Here is a 22,500-nt window from a genome sequence, read left to right on the forward strand (position 1 = left end):
GATCGTGTTGACTGACTGACTGACTTGACTGAAGTGAACTGACTGAACTCAACTGAACTGAATGACTGACTGAAATGAACTGAAGTGAGCTGAACTGAATGACTGACTGAAATTAACTGAACTGAGTTGAATTGAATGACTGACTAAAATTAACTGAAGTGAGCTGAACTGAATGACTGACTGAAATTAACTGAATTGAGATGAACTGAATGACTGACTGAAATTAACTGAATTGAGCTGAACTGAATGACTGATTGAAATTAACTGAACTGAACGAATGAATCTCTCTCTCTCTCTCTCTCTCTCTCTCTCTCTCTCTCTCTCTCTCTCTCTCTCTCTCTCTGGGTGAAATCAAAGTTTATAATAGTTCGTGGTGTGACAATTATTACGAGAAACTAATTTTCCCAACAATTCAGTGAGGCAGAGAGTTGTCTTGAAGTGATGTGCGCTTCTTGTGGTGTATGTATATATGTTTTCTCTCCAGATTTAAAATACGACGTTGTAAAAATATAATAAATAATAATGAGAAGAAAAAAAGGATTCGGGATTCTTTTCCTTGTAAAATTAAGATATGATAGTCAAGATAAGAAAAAAAAGAAAATAATAATGTAAAGAAGTCGGGATTTATTATTCTTTATAAAATTAAGATATATTTTATAAAGATAGATCTAAAACAACGATAACATGAAGTCAGGATATACTTTGAACACGTAAAACAAATGTCCTCGTTTCAATTTTAATAGGTTACGAAATGAAAAAAAAAAAAAAAAAAACAGCAGAAGCTCAATAGAGGACAACGTTAATGTAAATGCTAATCTTAATCTTAATCTCTCTTCCTTGTTCAGTAACATCGTATGACTAAAAACCTAATCACCTGAAGAAATGCTGCTTCCGTGAACAGCTAACTGAATGATTCTCTTTTTATTCGCGATTATGAAAAGTTGAGGTAACTCGTTAATCTTCAGTTCATCACTTTGGAAACAGGACAAAGGTAAGAAGCTCCTATTATTCAGACGAGTACAGTTAATTCTCTGATTGATGGCACGCTGAGATTAGACGAGTGAAGAAACTGAGGATGGGAGAGCAGATGAGGCTTACGAACACACCCACCCACCTACATCTATCTAATCTTTGTACATCAACATTCATAAACATATTCCTTTTACTACGCATACACTGACATACATTGAGACTAAAATCCTTAACATTAATATTGCAAGCATATGTACACCGGTCACACACACACACACACACACACACACACACACACACACACACACACACACACACACACGCATTCTGCCACCACAAAATCTGAAACTACATAGACACCAGCTTCTCCATTGCTCTTTGTATAGTTATTTGTATCTTCTGAAATCATACTCAACTTACACTTAGACATGTACAGTTAATTCTTTGCTATGTAATGAGAGAGAGAGAGAGAGAGAGAGAGAGAGAGAGAGAGAGAGAGAGAGAGAGAGAGAGAGAGAGAGAGAGAGAGAGAGAGAGAGAGAGACACCTTATCGTCATGTCGCTGACCTCGTTCACAAATCTATCAACGATAACATTGTACTTTTCATTCGGCACACACACATGAGCCACACGTGCTTACTACTTCCTTCCCTCCCCCCTACCGCTTCTCTCTCTCTCTCTCTCTCTCTCTCTCTCTCTCTCTCTCCTTGTCACATGTTACGGTGGCTGACGCGGACGCTTTGTGACTGACGCAACGTAAAGAGAGAGAGAGAGAGAGAGAGAGAGAGAGAGAGAGAGAGAGAGAGAGAGAGAGAGAGAGAGAGAGAGATTGCTGACATAAAATAACAATAATTACAGTGGCTTTGAGAACCTACTGGCAACCTTTTCCCTGCCTGGTCACACGCCCCCTCCCACGGCCTCCTCTCACGCCCACCTCCTCCCACTTCCCTCCTCCTTTCCTCCCCTCTGTGTCTGCGTGAGTCAGAACAATCAGGCCGAGGCCACTCTTACGCACACCGCCTCCTCCACGCTACGCTAAACACCCACAGTATTATATCATGGTGCATTCCCCAATCAGAAACGTATGAAGGGAGTTGTGTTTACGTCAGACAGTGAGTCAAGGGGTGCATTGTGTACCGCAGACAGCACGAATCATTTCAAAGTTTTCCGGTTAAAACTTAAGATATTTGTGTTTGTGTCTGGGTAAGGGTAACGAGTGATATTTATGTTTGCTGATATAAGAGCCATCTATAATTATGATAATGCAGATTGCGAGTAAATATAGGAAACCAGTTGTGTTTATGTCAGGATTGAGAGAAAGAATGTAGGGTAGCTTGGCTGATATAATAACCACGTTAAACACATCCAGTATGACAGCATAGTGTATATTCCGATTAGGAGTTAAAGAAGGTAGTCGTGTTTATATTATATGTCAGGCTTCGTTAACGGTTAAAGTGTCACCGAGATAATACAAGAAATTCAGAAAATACCTAACAGAAGCTGCGAGATATCATGAGGTCTAGATGTGACTGTTATTGTTCCATCTATCTATGAATCTATTATATTTGTGTAACTAAGCACGCGATGTAGAGACGAAAGGTGTAAAATTGATACGTAATAAAAAATAACACGTGTACAGAACACTTATAACCGTGACAATGCAAAGTTATCGATACAGAATAAAGCAAAACTCGTATCACGTGTGACTAGCCTTCCTGCATCTTTCACTGTGTACTGCATAGCTCCACGTCATTCTTTTTCCTCCCTCGTATCTTTTTTTTTTTTTTTTTTTTACAAAACACAAAGAGCCATGATTCACTGTCAAACCTTGGTCAGACTGCGTTTATCCCTGGCCTTGTATTTCCTGACTCTGCCTACACACACACACACACACACACACACACACACACACACACACAAACATGTTCATATTTTCAAACATTTCAATACTGTATCTCGATACGTACTACTTTGAGCGGACTCCATTGGAAATTATTATAGTATTCAAGAGTGTTTTCCTTATTACAAAGGTAGTTTAACATGAAAATCCAACTAATCATCTCTGTAACATTTGAAAGTCATCCACGTTTCAGTATCTTATCTCGATTACATCTACTTGAAACAGGCTCTAGTGAAAACAATAACTGTGTTCACGCGTTTTCATTATCTTACCGAGAATTTAACAAGAATTCTGCATCTACAGAGCGAAAAACACTGTCAACCCAACAAAACACCTCTGTGGTCTTTCAAAACTCCACATAAGAGTATTAAGTTTAAAGAATCTGGGAATACACAGGTCACTATCTCAGCTGACCCAAGTAAAACACTGTACACTCAACAAAACACCTCTGTAATCTTTCAAAACCCACGTGAGAGTCTCGAGTCTAAAGAAGTCGAAAGAATCTGGGAATACACAGGTCACTATCTCAGCTGACCTACTACGCATCCAAGAGTTCAGTTCAGCGTCCGCCACCACAACAAAGCATCTCACAGCCAGAGGAACACCTTGCCAGCCTCTCATTACAACGTCCACGCGGATCCACTCAACACGCACGCAGCCACTTGCCTCAAACTTATCATATTATCTTCTCAAGAGAGTGAAAGTGCGAATATGTAAGGATTCTCAGTGGTGTGTGTGTGTGTGTGTGTGTGTGTGTGTGTGTGTGTGTGTGTGTGTGTGTGTGTGTGTGTGTGTGTGTGTGTGTGTGTGTGTGTGTGTGTGTTGTATAGTAGTAGTAGTAGTAGTAGTAGTAGTAGTAGTAGTAGTAGTAGTAGTAGTAGTAGTAGTAGTAGTAGTAGTAGTAGTAGTTATTATTATTATTGATGTCAATGCAGAGAAGAAAATGAGAAAAGAAAAAGCAGCTAATGAGAAAGAGGAGGAAGAGGAGGAAAAGCAGTGGCAGCAACAGCAATACCAGGAAATCATCACTATTACTGTCATTATTATTATTACTATTATTATTACATTACAGACAGCATCGCAACTTATTACTGCTGCTGTTCAATAATCAGAGGCAGACAAAAGCCATCCCGGACTTTTGTCTCAGCTCTGCAATACCTAAAAAGACTTCAAACATATTCATTATACTGCCAATAATGGAAGAGACAATTTGATCAGTTAAGAAAAGTCAACTTCATTACCCTGAGATTAGATCATTACACTAAAAGCTGAGGGAACTTGGATGTGATGGCTGCAGCATTAATCTGGCCTGGCTTTTGACGTCTATTGCTTCGCTCTGAATGTACAATGTAGGAATTAAATTGATGGATAACAACGACACTAATGATAATGTACATGTGGGAATATATTAATAGCTGCGACAATAGTAACAACGTAATGTAAAACTGTGATCACTTAATAACAACAATAAATAATTAATAAATAATAAATAATAATAATAATAATAATAATAATAATAATAATAATAATAATAATGATAACGTACGAGTGAGAATCTATTAATAATAACAATAACAACGTAATAGAAATATATAATCAACTAATAACAACGATAATAATAGCAATGTAAAAGTATAATCGATAAATGGCAACAATAATAACGTATAATGTAGAAACGTAACGACATTAATAACCTCTCTCTCTCTCTCTCTCTCTCTCTCTCTCTCTCTCTCTCTCTCACACACACACACACACATGCCATGCACCCCCCACCCACACAATATGTATCCTGGCCGCCGAACGGACAAAGGCAAGTTAAAGGCCACGGCAAGAGAACAAGGAGGTAGGCAGCGGGGCCGGCGAGGCAGTGAAAAAGATTCGCTCCACTGAACACAGGCTACTCTGAGCACACCGCCGCCGCCGCTGCCGCTCCTGCCTCCCCTATACGCAGCCGCTACCCCAGTCCCCTTAAGCAATTTGGTATGTAAATATATAACTAACTATCTACTTAATTGATATCAGCATAATACCATGTTGTAATGAGACTTAAAGTGAGATGTATCGTTGGCGCACTCACATATAGAATCGTTACGCAAAGGAGAAGTGACCGCTTGTGTTTCGCTGAGGCACCACGTTAACTTCAACTAAGTCTGTGAAGGAACGCCAGGTATGCTCTCTCCTCACCTCGCTGGACGCTCAGTGTGTGCTATCAGGAAAAGTTTAACCTGGTGTGAGTCTGATCGATGAAACAGTAAATATATAGAGGAAAGGCCAGGTATGCTATGATCCTCACCTCACTGACGGTCACCGGTTCAGTACAGTATACGATGAAGTAAAGTCTAGTCTGGTTTAAGCTTGTGTAATGAAAATGCAAAACTATGTGTGAGTCTAGAATTCATTTTACCCGAGGATTAGCATTTTTCTCTGTTGTCAAAATAATTCAAGTTTTTTTTCGTGTTGTACCATTGTTTTTATTGATGCATTTGTGATAATACGTAGTTTTCCCATTCAACCCATTCATTGTTATGTATTTCGCTAGAGCTTAGTAAAGTTGCCTACACAACGTTCAGAGCATCCTTCTTAAAGTCATCACTGATAGCGGAAGGAGTGATGCAGATCATTTAAATATTTTGGTATCTAGTTTGACGTATGTACAGTAAAAATTAATTAAACAGCGACTATAGTCATTAACAGCAAGAAAATTTTGACGTGTTCTGTGGCATCGTGTGTTTTGAGGGTTACATTCCCTCAACAACAGTATGGAATGATGCTTTGTGGTGCTGTATTGTTATCTTAGCAATGTAGCATCTCGTTTACTAACATTGATTTACTATAAGACAAAATTAAGACTCCTTGTAAGTATAATAAAGTGTTCCAAGTGTTTTATCTCATGTATTAAGTCCTGTCCGTAGCTTAGGATCGATCAGGGTATCAAGTCAACAAGTCAATTTTTCACCTTCAGTTTATAGTGTACGAGGAATAATCAGTACAATTTTTTATAGAGTGCTACAGTTTTCTATATGACAAGTTTCTTCCTCATCTGATAATGTTTGAAGCTTACAATATCAAGTGAATAAGTTTTTTCTTTTCCTTTCCGATCACTGCAAGGAAATAATCTGAACAAATTTCTATTAAGCGCTAAAAATGTACACATGACTCTCTCTCTCTCTCTCTCTCTCTCTCTCTCTCTCTCTCTCTCCAGGGAATGGGTTAGATAATACTGGCCTTAGGTTTCTGCTTCTCTCGTACAGGATTTGACCGCCGCCTGGAAACTCTAGTGCCCCCTCTGCTATCTACAGCCTGACACGTAAACCTAACCACAATTCATGTTACTGTCACGCACCGTAGTGTTATCCCGTGTCATGTGATACGCGCCACATATTTGCTAGAATTTTCTCTCTTTTCCATTTACTGAGCAATATATTCTCCTTTATCAGAGTTGCTCCAAAATTTTTCATCTCCACTTGTAATAAAGCGAACTAACGTATATCATTTTATTTCATAATGTAGAATGTAGCAATGTAGAGAATATTTTATTTTTGGAAGCATATTTCACTAGCTCCGCATCAGTAAAGGTAAATATTTTATTCTTTCTTCATTGTCAACTAAAAGAAAGGCGGATTTATTAGAGTGCGTTGTTGTGAGTGAAACTGGTTATTAACAGGCGAGTGTATAGAAGACCGAAGGCAATGTAATGGAAGAGAAACAACAGAAAATAAGAGTAAGTTAGTGTGAGGCGAGCTAATACAAAGTGCGTACAATACATGAGAGGAAGACATAAGGGGAACGAGTGAAGCTAGTTAGTAAAAGGCTGGTATGTACAAGGCAGAGGGTGACGCAAGGAACAACAGAAAATAAGATCAAGTTTGTATGAGGCGAGTTAATAATGTGAGTAGCACAAGACAGAGAAAGAAGATACAAGGGCACAGTCTCATATAAAAGTGAGTTGTAAGAAGCTACCTAATATAAAGAGAGCGTGTACAGGACAATGGATGCAAGGAAAGAGAAACAACAGACTCCCACACGAGACCCCATCCTTGACAACAGAGAAACGTCAAGGGAAAAGAAGTTTGTGCCAGACAAGTTAGTTCTGGGACGACTTTACAAATATCCCAGGTGAGTACGTGTACCTAACAAGGTGGGCAGCTGAGTGGCGACTTTACTTAGGTACAGCGTGTCCTCTGAGTGTGGCGTGGGTAGTCAATGCCATCACGAACAAAGACGCCACGTCCTTACACCCCTCCGTCCGTCCTGATAACCCGACAAATGGTAAGAATTATATATATTTTACGGAACTAAAGCTTAACTTCTCATTCGTAAAATCTTCATGTTTTCTTACGTTTCGGTGATTTGACTACATTTGACAGGTCCTAATGGAAGCTTCCTTTTCTTTTCTCTCTCTCTCTCTCTCTTTTTTTTTCTTTTTAGGTATTCAAGAGTTTCATGAGTAGAGATAGATCTAATAAGGATTTAGTGTCATCAGAGGGAGAGATACCCATTGGAATCTGACTAATCATCCCTGTGGCCTTTGAAAACAGTCCTAATGAAAACCCAAAGCGTTCCGAACCACGGGTCTTAGAACAAATATAAGGCTGTCGTAGTCTCTCTCTCTCTCTCTCTCTCTCTCTCTCTCTCTCTCTCTCTCTCTCTCTCTCTCTCTCTCTCTCTCTCTCTCTCTCTCTCTCATTTTCGCCTGAGTGCGCCTGTGGGCAACACGCTGCGGTCAGTGTGAGGTCTGTGCTGGCTTTGTGTTGGCCAGATGTGGTGTACAGCCGCAGTGATGGTGGTGTGCCTGTGAGTACTGCACCAATAGCAGCGCACGGTTACAGCCTCCCCACTACACCTGAGTTTACGTGGCCGAACACACACCGCTATCATCAAGTGTAGGCCGTGGGAGATTCAATTAAGGCAGGTAATGGGTTATGTTTTATGACCAAGTGTGGTTTGAGCAGCTGCTACATCACTAAAATTGAACACGAGTCATTGAAATCTAACTAACGTGAAGTTTGGATGCCTGGAAACAAAGAAATCACACACGTGCACACACAAACACACACGCAGGCTGGCAGGAAGTGGGTGTCTCCTGGTGGAAAGGCAACAGCACCTGCCTGACGAGGGAGGACAAGGACAAACAGCCGCAGAAATACAGAATAAGTGGTTACCTTACCCATGGCGGTCACGGGGACGAGGGAGAGCGAGAGAGAGGGGGAGAAAGAAGGAAAGGTTGGCGAGGTGATTGAGAGAAGTGAGGGAGAGATGAAGGTGAAGGTGGGGAAAGAGGAGAGGTGGTCGCCGCAAGGTTGTGGGTCCGTGGAGAGAGAGAGAGAGAGAGAGAGAGAGAGAGAGAGAGAGAGAGAGAGAGAGAGAGAGAGAGAGAGAGAGAGAGAGAGAGAGAGAGAGAGAGTAGACAATAGATATACACAAGCTGGCCAAAACTGAAGAAGAAAGACTGGAACAAAGACAGACACTCAGACACCGAAAGATAATGGAAAACAAAAAAAAAAAAAAAAAATACCGTAGCGTGGGAGCGTTTACCATCACCTGGCTGCTGCTGATTACGTGTGGGAATACTACTGAGCCTTGGGTATACCTCTCCCTCCCCCTCCTCCTCCTCCAGTTCCTCCTACTCTTACTCACCATGCCTCACCACCTCACGCACTCATGTAACAGTTCCCGCAAGTAGTGATGTCAAAAACTTCAGTGAATTACGTGGCTATAAATTGAATGGAAGCCTCTTATTTTCTAGCACGAATCGAATAGAAATCAGTTTTAAGTGTTTAATTTTCTAATGTAATTTTAATAGATATGGATTTTCTAGAGATAATCGAAGAGAAATATGTGTACAGTTTTCTGTTAAAAATCAGTAGAAATCAAATTCTTGTACTAATCGAACTGATATTTATTGCATTGAAGTATAAATCAAACAGATAAATATTTCACTTCCTAGTACAAAGTTAATGAAAAAATTCATATTTAACTACGATGCGTTTCCTTCACCTCATGAAAGACTAAATCAAGCCTTTAGTTTTTTTTTTTTTTTTTTTTTTTTTTTGCAAGGGATAAGCTAAACATTTTATTTCTCTTGGAAGGAGTTAATCATTTCATCTACAGAGCTCAGCGAAAATCAGGTTTCACAATACTACTTACAACTCTACAGCATCCCAATGGCAATGTGACCTGACAGTTATATTCAGCGCACTGCCGGGAAGCAAAGTAGAGTTACAGGCACGAAATCTGCTAAGGTGAGGGTGATTATGGTGGATGTACGTGTGGGTGAATGGGTGGACGTGCGCAAGGTGAGTGTAGCGAAGTGGAAAGGGGTGAAGAGGAGGTGCAGAGTTGAATTGTGGAAGGTTGAATAAGGGAGAGTGAAAATGAAGAAGAGAATGATGAAAAGGAGTGGTAGTGATGGTGAGTGCGGTTGATGATGGTGATTATAAGGACGAGGAAGAGGATCACGAGGATGACGAAGATGACGAGGACGAAGGAAAAGAAGCTATGATTATAACTTTTAACCTAATTGAATTTTACCAACAATATTACTATTTGCAAGAGTTTGAGAACCGTCATGTCGTAACGAGCAATACTTGACTTTGATATTCAGTGTCGAACTAAAACACTCGACATATACATGGACCTACAACTATTTTTCTACCCAGCAATATCAATGTATAAATTAAAATATATACATAAACGGATCTACAATGTAACCCAAGACAGGATGTTATATATATATTTTTTCGTTCTTTTTCAGTAAACTATTTTTCTATTTATTAATATCAATGTATAACAAAAAAAAAAAAAAAAAAAAATATATATATATATATATATATATATATATATATATATATATATATATATATATATATATATAAACGGGTCTACAACGTAAAGCAAGACAAAATGTTATATGTCTTTTTAGTTCATTGTCAGTAAAACATTTTCTTATTTATTATCAATGTCAACTTAAAAAAATGAAAAATATATATCAATCTACAACGTAAAGGAAGACAAAATGTTATAAATCGTTTTGTTCACTATCAGCAAATCACTTTTTATTTAGTATTATCAATGCCTAACTAAAAAAAAAAAGAAAAAAAAAAAATAAAAATTGATCTAAAACGTAAACCAAGACAAAATGTTATATATAGTTCTGTTCACTATCAGTAACTCACATTCTTATTTAGTATAATCAATGACTAATGAAACAAAAACAAAGTAATATATCTTTTTGTTCTTTATCAGTAAACCAATTTTCTGTTTAGTATTATCAAGCGGGACACGTACGCTGAGGACCATGAGAGGCGGAGTGACGGGCACCTTGACAAGCGTGCACTGGGCAGGTGAAGGCTGCGTCAGGGAGGTACTTTCGTCACCTTCAACCATCAATTCCAAGAGACGAAACACGCAAAAGTTAAGAGAAAAGGTTCGGCGGGTCCATGCAGGAACACAAGCACTTGAGCACGTATAAGTAATGTGACACGAAAATACAACGCTCATAAAACTGTTTTCTTAAGAGTATTGCATTCATAATATATACACGAATGGTGCCGATTCACTTTAGGCGGCAAATTTTTCGAGGCAAGTGGAAAAAAGAACACGCACGCACGCATACACATACCAAGAGCTCTATATACAGTTCACGTGTGTCGTAGCCCAAGAAACACCAAGAGGATATGAAATACAAATAAAGTAGAAAGAATATGAGACAGGAATGTAAGAAAGAACTGAAGGAGGAAGTGAGAAAGTTGAACGAATAAATAAGAGGAATACAAACATGGAAGCAAGTAAGATTTCAATAAGGTATCACGTGTACTGTTCTAACTTTAGCTCACCCTCCCCCACTTGGCATCCCGCGTGACCCCAGCGTGAGACAGCGAGTGAGCGGACAAGGGCTGTCGTGCCGCCGCTCCGTCACGCCACACAGATAACGAGGCGGTCCCAGACGGCGGCGTGGTGTGATGCGGTGTGTGGTGGTGGTCAGCATGCCCTCCACGCACACACAGGCACGCCACACCATCCATCAATTGGAACCTCCACTCAGTACTGGTCTGACACACTTCAAAATCAATACTTCCAATACTCATATTCATCCCGTACACATTCCGTCTCCATCGTTCACGCTGTCGTATGCATGTAACCTGCCTTCATACACCTCCTCAACTTCACCCTTGCCCTTTTTTGCACTGTGCTTTCGCTAGAACAATCATTATGAAATATTTGTACCAGAGCGAATAATATTTCACCATAAATTTGTAAGCGTACCTAGTGATTCGTTTACCATTGAGTCAGCAACACATTTTTGCCATCGCTAAGAACGCACATCGCGGTACTGGAATGCCAAACTTTCGGGATCAATATAGCGTGCCTGCGACGGTGAGGCGAGACGAGCCTCGGTGGAGGGTGCATTGCTCCCCGTGCGTGACGCCGCTACCGCTGCTGCTGCCGCCGCCGCCGCTACCTCCGCCGCCGCCATCACCACCACTACGGTCTCTAAATTACGCTTAATGTCTAGTTTCAGAGTAATGAGACTTTAGAGACGAATACTAAAGCATTTAAGGTGGTTTCACACGTCAGAATTTCATGACGAGTGTTATGAGCTCAAAGCCTTTCTTCTGCCTTAACGTACGAGAAAATGCATTCTGAATGCCAAGAGCTTTACAGGGATCCATAATGGCATAATAATTGTCACCTTAAAGTGTTGTAATGCTGCCACTTGTCAAGGCAACTCAAATAATTTCGGTGTAATGTGTGCTATTCACTGACGGAAGCGACGGCCAGCAGGCAGCAGTGAGGCCAGCGGGAGGGAAGAGGCAGGGTGAGAGGAGGTGCACTTCATGCATGGCCTGTCTCGGCCCACCCTTGTCTCGTCAAGACAAAACCCAGCCAGGGAGAAGACGGCTAGAAGCGAAGGAAGGACAGGGCGTGGGCTCCCTATGAAGCCTGAGTGACGCTACACAGGAATAACGCTTCTCTGAGGCTTCTGTAAAAGTCCTTCCCTCCTGTTGGTGGCGCACATGGAAGCCAACGCTTGCGAGCCATATGACCTGCTCCGCTCAAGACTCCTGGCCAGTGAACGAAGACAAAAAAAATCGTAAATTTTGCACTGCTTTATACACTGGTCAGGCTGCTGTCCACTTACCAACACACCCCAGTTCCACAATTATAAATACCGGCTTATTCAAATACTTACCTTCAAAAAATTACGTAATATTGTACGTATGTACATTCAAGTTTGATGCTTAGCGACAACGGCCGGGCAGAGGCGTGGGCGGCTGCAGCGTGCGGCGGTGGCGGGTCACCTCCCAAAGCCGACGCCGCGCCAATCGCCGCCTGCCCTTGGACTTCACACAGCGGGAAAATGTTCCACATTCACTACACTCGTGTGTCACTGACACGGGAAAAATCTATAACTGACTGAATATTCTGGCGATTTTATGCTCTAGTTTTGACCGTTGTTGCTCCCACATGTGTACACAGGAGCCAGAGCCGACAGGATGACCTTTACAATAAAATCTTACTTATGAAGCTGCCAATAAGACTGGCCTCGCTTCACTTCACCTGTGCCTGACCTGGACTATATGTATACAGGTCTGACGGCAACGGCTACAATGCCCTCTCTCTCTCTCTCTCTCTCTCTCTCTCTCTCTCTCTCTCTCTCTCTCTCTCTCTCTCTCTCTCTCTCTCCCCACTGGGATCTGTGACCATTCGTTCATGACTGACCAATAAGAAGGAAAAAAAAAACTCCATTCAGGTTCGCCCAGCCCACGCCAGGACTGCTTTATGGCGCCACAAGCCACCGGTTCCTGTTGTCTTCTCACCATTACAACAGACAATGAGGGAAACTTTACGCCCAAAAACATAAAAATGCGTCAAAATTAAAGAGTGTGCAAAGTTGTAAAAAGTATAAGAATGCGACAAGAATGAATACATGCATCGGTAAACCGCGGCGAGACTTTCTAGACTCTGCTTGCAACACACCGGGGCGAGCCTGTCACATCAGCGGCTAATATATGATGCAGGTATTTGCTAACTGTGGAAATATCAATACTATACATGTCCCCGCGAATACTGAGTAACCAATAATCACACAGCAATTATTGTTCATATGACCTCACCGCACACTCGTATATATCCTCATCAGCGCTGGGTCCCTTCCACACTACTATTCACTCACTGTCCTGTATTTCCATCCCTTTGTTCCCTCGCATGGACTCATTTCAAAGGCTACAAATATCAATAATGGTCTCATAGATGTTTTGCACACTGATAATGCAGAATTATCGTTAAACTCTAAACTGTTGACAACTATTCACTCATTCTCTTGTGGTTTAAAACATTTTCCTCCCACATAAACTAAATTCAAAGACTTATCAAGATCGCATGGGTGTTTTGTCCCACTGATTGTGCATAATTCTCGTTAAAACGATCACGATATAAAAATACCCCTGAAAAAATCCAATAGCTTTCACTACAGCCTGTTGAAAGCAGTCGGGATAAAGAGCCAACAATTTTAAGAACGCAGTCCATTGTCTTCTGGCGGAGTCACGTACTACCTCTTAGGGGATTCAACGGTGAGTAAAGGGAAATCCTCACAGGAAGACTTCTTTTGTCACTCAGTACGATGTCAATTCGCTACTCGCTGAGTCTCGAAATCCTGGGACACGGAAAACGATTGCGTAGAAAATGTCACTTTGGCCTCGTTTTGGGACTGTTGTGAAGGTTATTGGATTTTCAAGGGAGTTTTCATGGTTGTTGAGATCGTCTAACGAAAATTATGCAAGACACCATGAGAACCAGATTAAATTAGTTTACATGAGAGAAAAAAGTGTTTTAAAATTATTAAGAGAGTGGTTTCTTCAGTGGGCCTTTTGATTCAGTTTTACAATCCTTGACTAGACTTTAAATCATCGCCAGACAACTAAATTATTCGTTCAGGGACAGTAGTATGAGTAGGCACAGTGGCCAGCCTATATTTGACGTGGAAGGCCAGGAAACGAATACGTGAATAACAAAGACGGACAAACAAAGCTACGGGAGAAGTGAGGCAATGTCAGACATCATGTATTACTTCCTCCATTCCTTTGTTCCGCCCCTGAGAGGTAATACCAATGACCCCGACAGCGGAGAGAAAGAAACAACACCCAGACCACATACTAACACGGGAGGACGCCGGACCAGCCCAGCCAGGGACACACGCACCGGAAGGAGAGGTGACAGCATGGCGGTAAAGAATGTACAGCTGTCTGAGTGATGTTATATACTACACGATATTTCAGACAAGCAGTATCAGATAACTTTCTCCACCTGTCATATCCCTTAAAACACTTACACTGTGACACACAATAATTTCCAACATTAGAAGCACTGTACAAGACATTTAAAGCACACTGAAGAAATCAAATGTGATGAGAAGAGTAAAATAGTACAGTCTTATTAATTCTAGTTAGTAATATGTTCAGAGATGACAACAGAAAAAAAAAAAACTTTCTATACTTTTTTTTATTAAAGAGCGACTGTCGAATAGCAATAAAAGGAATAACTCTTCTAAATCTTAAGCAAACTCAATATAAAGCACCACCATATACGCCTTCCTATAAATTTTACCAACCTTTGTGACATAAAAGACTAGTACACGTAGACAAACACAAGCACACACATAGGAATACAATCACCACTACAGCTAAACTACCTAGTGAGTGCACAGTTAAAGGTGACCTGATGTGCACAAGCCGCGTGTTGCAGTGGCCGTAATAGCCATTAATAGCCCGGCTGAGTATTTAGTTACGCTAGGGACCGATAGGACGCGATGGAGTCATTACGAAGGTAACCAAGTAATCGAGAGTTTAATTACGAAGGCTAGAAATTACAATGCAGTTATCTGAGTGGTGTGTGTGATGCACTTCTTGTTTTATGATGGGGGGAGAGAGAGAGAGAGAGAGAGAGAGAGAGAGAGAGAGAGAGAGAGAGAGAGAGAGAGAGAGAGAGAGAGAGAGAGAGATGGGAGGGGTGATGCGCTTCTTTTTATGAGAGAGAGAGAGAGAGAGAGAGAGAGAGAGAGAGAGAGAGAGAGAGAGAGAGAGAGAGAGAGAGAGAGAGAGAGAGAGAGAGAGAGAGAGAGCCGGAAACCATGAACAGTTCACACAGCTGACCTTCGCCACAGACAACCACCTCCATTACCACCACCACCACCACCACCACCATTACTTCGGCCATTATACTACTATCACCACCACCACCACCACCACTACCATCATTACTACTACCTCAATCAACATTTCACTACCCTCCGTCGGCGTATGTCTGTCTGTCTGTCTGTCTGTCTGTCTGTCTACATAGCGTTGTATACAAGATAAGATTCCCGTCTCCGGAGTGTGTTGATGTGTGTGTGTGTGTGTGTGTGTGTGTGTGTGTGTGTGTGTGTGTGTGTGTGTGTGTGTGTGTGTGTGTGTGTGTGTGTGTTAAAATATTCAAATCACGAACCTCAAATTTTTCTTTTCCTATCACACAAACCTACAAATCACCATTATTCTAAGGACACACACACACACACACACACACACACACACACACACACACACACACACACACACACACACAAAAACATCTTTCTCTATCCTCTCCTCACTTCCCCACCTCTGCTTTCCTTTTCACCACTCGCACAATACACAACAAAAGCACACCGAGCCTTTATAAACCTAAAAACGAGCATTAAATGTGTGAAAACTTGAGTCACGTACAGGAGGAAGAGGAGGGGAGAGCGGATGGAAGGAAGAGGAAGAGGGAAATGAAGGTGGAAGGTTGGAGGGGGTATGAGGCACGAGGAGGAAACAGAAGGAAAGTGGAAGGAAGAGAAAGTGAAGGACTGCATATGTGGGCGAAGGAAAGATGAGAAAAATTAAATGGACGGTTAGAGGAGGAGGAGGAGAAAGAGATGGAGGAGGAGGAGATGCAGAAATAAAAGAAAAGCTGGAGAGGTCAGGAAGGGAAGCCGAAGGGAGAGGAAAGGCTGAAAGAAGAGAAAGAAATGTAAAAAGGAAGAAGAGAATGCAGTATTTGAATAAGAAAAAATAACAAAAAAAATAAGTAAGAATGAGCACCATAAAACAACATGTAGAAGAGAAGGAAGGGAAGACAGAGCAAGAAAAGAGGAAGAAGAGTAAACAGAACGAGAACAAAGGAAAATGAAGGAGGGAAGTAAGAGAAAACATGAGAATAAAAAGTCAACAGAAATGATAGAAGGACGAATAAAAAAAAAAGAAAACAATGGAATAAAGGAGGGAAAACGGAAAATAAAAACAAGAACGATGGAACAAGAAAGAAAGAAGAAAATGGACAGAGACACCAGAGAGGGACGAATGAGAAGAACGGCGAAGGAAGGAAAAGGAAGAAGGGAAGAAGGGAAGCAGGGATGGGTACGATAAAGGATACGAGAAGTGGGAGGGGGGAGGAGGAGGATAGAGGTGCACAAAGGGGTGGGGGGAAGGGATCGGGGAGAGGTATGGACATCCGGTCAATCAGAGACAACACTTCCGGATGTGAGAGTGACGATGCCTCTCACACAGACGCTGCTCACTGGTGTCCAATGTCCCCCCCCTCTCTCTCTCTCTCTCTCTCTCTCTCTCTCTCTCTCTCTCTCTCTCTCTCTCTCGTGGTTATCTGAGTATTCATTATGCTGAGAAATTAATAACTAATGCATAAATCTCTTCTCTCAATCTGTCCACCAATCCATGACAACTAAAGTGATTATTCTCTCTCTCTCTCTCTCTCTCTCTCTCTCTCTCTCTCTCTCTCTCTCTCTCTCTCTCGTAGTTAAGGTTTTAAGCAGATAGGACATCCTCCATCTCTTAATACACTATCCCTTCAATACACACTCCTTTCTACACCTCCCTCTTCTCTCTTCTCCCCATCGCATCCCAGCACACAGTTCACCCACACACGCACACCAACCCGTGCCATCACTTCGCCCTAACTCATGCTAAGGTCACACTGATCGTATATATCACCAGGATGGACCCTTCTGGCTGGCGTGACACCCTGACTACCATTTCACTCATCCGCGGTGGTCACATGGCACATTAAAGGAAACCCGTGGCATCTCACACAGTTGATACCTCATGTTTTGAATCTATGTGGTGTAGCAAATATTTCTTAAAAGTAGCTCGTGTTTTTAATTTTAGTTTTCATTTTTTGTTTTAAGTTTTTTCAGTTTTAATCACTGGGCTTTCGTAAGAGGATTTTTTTTTTTTTCGTTTTATTTCAAGTATCTAGCATTTATATTTTTTGTGTTCTCGTTAGGGAATTATATTGCAAGTAGTTCATATTTCTTTTTTTCTATCTTAATGGTCTCTCAGATTAATCATTTCGAAGAAGCACATAATCTTTTAATCACTTTGTACTCGAAAAAAAGAAGAAGAAGAAGTAGAAGAAATAAGTAAGAAGTACAGCAGACACACAACCCCACCACCACCACCACCAACAACAACAACAACAACAGGACAGCCCAAACCTGAGTCAAGCCGTGGGTCTGAACATTTTACCAAGGAGAAGCAGAGCGACTGTGGCCAGCTGAAGATCCCTGACACGGTCCCCTTCCGCCTGGCCTCGACGTAACCTCCAGTAGTTATTATGCGGCTCTCCCCACGAGCGAACCGACGTGAGAGAGAGAGAGAGAGAGAGAGAGAGAGAGAGAGAGAGAGAGAGAGAGAGAGATGCGTGGGACAGAGGGCAGAGTTCAGTGCATATATACGAGCAGACAATTTCTTCCGTGGGTTGGCTTAACTTCAAAAAATGTATTGTTTCGTGTGAGTGACAGTTCAGGGAGTAAGAAATATTAAAAGAGACGATATGCTTACATGAAACTGGAGGAGAGAGCGTCCCAGGAAAATATACAGTAGTAGTAGTAGTAGTAGTAGTAGTAGTTGGTGGTGGTGGTGGTGGTGGTGGTGGTGGTGGTGGTGGTGGTGGTGTAATTATTGAGGGAGAAACCGTATCAAAAACAATAAAAGATGGTGATGGCAACAATAATAATAATACACGGAAGATCACAACTTCGACTTAGACAACGACAAGAACGCGATGATGACGACGACACGATAACAACGACAACAGGACGAGAGGGGGAAAAAAAAAATAAAGAAAATAAGAAAGATATTAAAGATGATGATGATGATGATGATGATTATGATGATGATGATGATGACGACGAAGAACAAATAAAAGAGAGCACTGAGGGAATACAGAAAGTTAGAGAGAACCAACCATGAATGAGCAACAGACATGGAGCGGTCCAGACAGATTTTACGACGAGACGAGGTGATCTGCTTTAGGTTATTCAATTATTCCGCAAGTCTTCACGGCTGGTATAGGAGTAGCACTAGAGGAGGAGGAGGAGGAGGAGGAGGAGGAGGAGGAGGAGGAGGAGGAGGAGGAGGAGGAGGAGTCGAGACAGGTGATCCCTTCTAGCGCCGGATGTTGTCTTCCGCCGGAGTCTACTCTGGCCAGACTCGTAACACCCACTTCCCGAATACCACTCTCTCTCTCTCTCTCTCTCTCTCTCTCTCTCTCTCTGGCTAGTCATCTCTGCTCCACTCACTTTTCCCGCTGATCACAAGGCTACGTGACGAGCAGGTAACTTCCACAACCTATCATTTGGCGGCCACGACTCGACGTATTTTGTGGCCGTGACTCACGTAACCACTGCTGTTCACGTCGCTTCTGTAACTATAGGTGCTCGCAGGCCTTCTTTGTGTGTGTGTGTGTGTGTGTGTGTGTGTGTGTGTGTGTGTGTGTGTGTGTGTGTGTGTGTGTGTGTGTGTGTGTGTGTGTGTGTGTTGGAGGACAGCAAATGTGGAAGGTAAGCGGGTGGAGGAAAGTAAGATTCAAGTTTCGGTAACCATAGCAGAGCAGGTCTATACGTCAAGGCAAGGTAATAGGTGAAAAGAAGTAGGAGTCTTGATATAATACGAGACTTGCTACTTCGAGATACACGTTTCCTTCTTTCGTGTTGATCTTAGACTAACCTTGCTGGCATACGAGTCATGATGGGCGAAAATTAATCACAGTCCAGTTTTTTTTTTTTTTCTTAAGACAACTCTTCATGGTAATATATAAAAGTTCGTATGTTATCATATCTGCGCTATTTTCAAAAGCCACATAAATGATTAAGCAGATTTTCGTGGTCACCTGATGATGTACAGTCTTTGTTAAGCTATCACTGAAATCATGAAAACGCCGCTGAATAACTCGATAACTTCCACTGGAGCCTGTTAAGTGTTGGAATAGGAAGCAAGAATAAGGATATCCGACAAACATTAACACGAAAAACGCAATACCACCACCATCCCAGCCTCCACCACCACCACCAACACCACCAATAACAACAACAGCGTGAAGCTTACAAACAAAGGCATACATACGCACGGGACTGGCCTATAAAAGTGTACTTTCTTCACCGCCTTCGTCACGAACTTGCAGTTGGCCATATTCCTTCCCTCTCCCTCCATCCCTTTCAGTGTGTGTGTGTGTGTGTGTGTGTGTGTGTGTGTGTGTGTGTGTGTGTGTGTGTGTGTGTGTGTGTGTGTGTGTGTGTGTGTGTGTTCATCCGCTGACAAACCCAAAAGGTTCAAGGACTGAGTAAAGACTGGGTAAGGATGGATGTGGTAGGAGGGTGGAGATGCAATTTTCACTGACGGTGCTACATGTTGAGAGAGAGAGAGAGGCAGTGAAGAATGTTAGACAGCATATACCTACCGTGCCTCGTTCCCCTCATCCCAGCCGGTCAAGGACGATCGTACTCTTGAAGTCCCTTTCCCTCCTCCCACTCCTCCCTCTCACTCACTCCCATCACATCACAAGGGAAAAAAATTACCCCAACTAAATCTCAGTTTGCATCTTAATATTTCGTTACAACTTTTACCATTATCATCACTCATTATTGTTATCATTTATATCTAGAAGAAAAATTAATGTGCTATATAATTACACGTAATCAGTATTCAATAAATATGGTACAAACAAATATAACAAAACACACATAAAGATAGAATCACCAGAGATCAAATTCGAGGCTAGATGTGCGGATGCTTACAAAAATTAAGGGTATAATAATATATACAGTTATTTAATGTATTCCATCAGTCCCTCCCTTGATATTAGCATTTTTTCTTACAGTCCATCCTGAATACACAAGAGCACACTCGCAGCACAAATCTAATCATTACTGGCTGGGGCACAATAATTGCTCTTGCGTTAGATGTGCACTGAGTAACGGTATTCACGTCAACGCACGCTTCTTACGGCTAAAATATCGAAAATCTATACTGGTTAAGCAAGTCACGGCATCCATCGCACGCTGCTTGGTGCCTTACATTATGAGGTTAACTGGTCTATTGTCGGGATGTTTGTTTATGACTGAAGACACAGCACTGCCCAATCCGTTATCTCCATCACTGCAAGGCTGACCGTGTTACAGCATTACACTGAAATTATGATGTTATGAACAAGAACGCTGCATAAAAACCAGAATTCCTGCAGAAGGTCGACTCGCCTGTTTGTACGTACGTGGTTGTCCCTGCCAGCCTGCCTGCCTCCGTCCCTTCTCTCCAGTTCATGCCCATGTTCAACAAAATCACATGCTTGCCCGTTCTCCTTTATGTCGCGGTTAATGATCATGTTAACAATATCACTACTTTTTTTCTGAAAGCAAATAGATCTATGAAACAGAGGACGGATGTACAACAAGGCACAATATTATACATGAAAAAACAATGTTCTTGCATGAGGAGTATTCACGAATAAATGCACCGTCGCACTAGACTATAAAACAGTGTAGACAGCGGTAGTGGCTGTGTATGTAAGCAAGGAGGCAGGGAGACAGGTCCGCCGCTCATCTCATGCCGCTGCCGCCTGCCAGGCATTCTCCCGCCCTGCTGCTGTTGCCGCCAATGGCTCACTGCCGGCGACATCCTCGCCATCATTAACTTGCCTTATAACAACTCTTTTCACGCTTTATCTTTAACGATATGCCGCTCTGTGTAATTCACTGTTTGATCTGCTGCAGTCTCTGACGAGACAGCCAGACGTTACCCTACGGAACGAGCTCAGAGCTCATTATTTCCGATCTTCGGATAGGCCTGAGACCAGGCACACACCACACACCGGGACAACAAGGTCACAACTCCTCGATTTACATCCCGTACCTACTCACTGCTAGGTGAACAGGGGCTACACGTGAAAGGAGACACACCCAAATATCTCCACCCGGCCGGGGAATCGAACCCCGGTCCTCTGGCTTGTGAAGCCATCGCTCTAACCACTGAGCTACCGGGCCCTGTGTGTGTGTGTGTGTGTGTGTGTGTGTGTGTGTGTGTGTGTGTGTGTGTGTGTGTGTGTGTAGAAGAAGAAGGAAAAGAAGAAGACGACGACGACGACAACGACGATGAGGAGGAAGAGGAAAATTAGAGATATATGTAACATAAATATGCTCAATGAATATATATTTTTTTCCCGAACATGAAACCATTAGGTGTGTGTGTGTGTGTGTGTGTGTGTGTGTGTGTGTGTGTGTGTGTGTGTGTGTGTGTGTGTGTAATTCACCTCGGTCGTCTGCTGGTCACCCAGCCAATCTTCCCCATTACGGAGCGAGCTCAGAGCTCATAGACCGATCTTCGGGTAGGACTGAGACCACAACACACTCCACACACCGGGAAAGCGAGGCCACAACCCCTCGAGTTACATCCCGTACGTATTTACTGCTAGGTGAACTGGGGCCACACATTAAGAGGCTTGCCCATTTGCCTCGCCGCTTCCCGGGACTCGAACCCGGCCCTCTCGATTGTGAGTCGAGCGTGCTAACCACTACACTACGCGGTGTAGTAAAGTGTGTGTGTGTGTGTGTGTGTGTGTGTGTGTGTGTGTGTGTGTGTGTGTGTCAATCGAGCAAACAAAAATACCGATTTGTGCTTACAGTCTACACTACTCAAAGTACATAAAATAGTGTGATCATTACCTGAAGCTTTGAGGTGAGGACATCAAACGCTAAACACAAATAGCACTGCCACAGAGAGTAACAAACAGCTGCTAACAGATAACAACCACTAACTACCTTCTCCTATCCCTAAGTTGTCAACACACTTACTTCGATCCTCAGTTTCTATCTTAAACAGTGTGTGTGTGTGTGTGTGTGTGTGTGTGTGTGTGTGTGTGTGTGTGTGTGTGTGTGTAAATTAAAAACTACTCAAGACTGGGATTGCAAAAAGACACGTCCACTCAACCCGGCAAAGCTATCACCCTGACCTTTCAACCATCACAACCACCAGCCAGCCGCCTCGCTATGGTACTTGTCGTCCTTTCTTGCTGTTCGTCTATTACTTCTACTGTTACTAGACATGGTAAATCACACACACACACACACACACACACACACACACACACACACACACACACACACACACATACCATGATATTACAGAACATTAGTGACGTAAGGAAAACTGTCTGGGTTCTTCTCTAGAATCGGTAAAGAAATAGTGTAGATACGAGTTTTGAGAAAAGAAAGAAACGAACTAAACACATGAAACATTAAGCTGAACGTCTAACAATTTGACTATCAAGGAAAATAAGCAGCT

General features: G+C 42.2%; 1 protein-coding gene across 1 annotated transcript in view; it reads right to left on the reverse strand.

The window, feature by feature from the left end:
• LOC123504021 (zinc finger MYND domain-containing protein 19-like) overlaps positions 1–22,500 on the reverse strand; it is a 67,276-nt gene that overhangs the window by 44,061 nt on the left and 715 nt on the right. The gene's annotated exons all lie outside the window — the stretch shown is intronic.

The sequence above is a fragment of the Portunus trituberculatus genome, chromosome 15 (assembly GCF_017591435.1).
Source record: "Portunus trituberculatus isolate SZX2019 chromosome 15, ASM1759143v1, whole genome shotgun sequence".
NCBI classification, from domain to species: Eukaryota; Metazoa; Arthropoda; class Malacostraca; order Decapoda; family Portunidae; genus Portunus; species Portunus trituberculatus.